This window comes from Palaemon carinicauda, chromosome 31 (assembly GCF_036898095.1).
Source record: "Palaemon carinicauda isolate YSFRI2023 chromosome 31, ASM3689809v2, whole genome shotgun sequence".
In the NCBI taxonomy this organism is placed as follows: domain Eukaryota; kingdom Metazoa; phylum Arthropoda; class Malacostraca; order Decapoda; family Palaemonidae; genus Palaemon; species Palaemon carinicauda.
In genome coordinates, this window is record NC_090755.1 from 70,570,199 (window position 1) to 70,571,151 (window position 953).

Here is a 953-nt window from a genome sequence, read left to right on the forward strand (position 1 = left end):
TACAAAATAAATCAACACCAGGTACATAAAAAGTAAACCTGTACACGGAAATAGATAAACCACAAAAGTTGTACGAGGATATAAAAATAAACTCAGAAAACTGGTAAAGGAATGTATTTGAATACGAAAGTATATGAATGCACAAGTAAAACATAGGTTACACAAAAATCAAATTAAGCCCCCAAGCCCAAGAGAAGGCATAGCAACATAAAAAAGAACCTAAGAATAGGTACAGAAATAAAAACAATTACAAAGTAAATGGGGAAATACAAACTAAAGACTAGAAAGACTAGGCAGAAATAAAAATAAATGGTTAAATTAAGCTACATAAAAAGGCAGAAAGAATACATGAAAATAGAGAGCGGACTATATAAAGACGGTAAACAAGAGTAAAAATAAACCCATTGACTTCAGACAAAAAAAAAAAAAAAAAAAAAAAAAAAAAAAAAAAAAAAAAAAAAAAAACAACGCAGATTACATGAAAGCCTACATACCTCAGGAAAGGCACAAGTTGATGACAGAAAATAATTAAATAAACAGCCCGTTATAGTGGATGAAGTCCGCGTTATATTCTATTAAGGTAAAATATCGGAAACAACTTTGCATCATCAATATTAGTGTGACTAAAGAACCAGTGATGATGAAAAGAAATACACGTTCTTAGTGTTTCATAATATTACTATTAGAGCGATAGCGTTTTCTCCAGCAGATAAAGGAAAAATAATTTTTTCATGGACTGAAAAACAAATTGTAAATTCAGCCACAGTGGTCACCAGAAAAAAAAAAAACATATTTTCCTTAAATACCTTATCCTAAATATCAGAACAAAATGACCATTTAAAACAAAAAAGGTATATAGACAGCAACAAAGCCTTCAAAATAGAGAGAACGACTCTAAAAAATCAAAAAAGTAAATACAAAATTAGAGGATATTGGAGCAAATTTAAATGGCA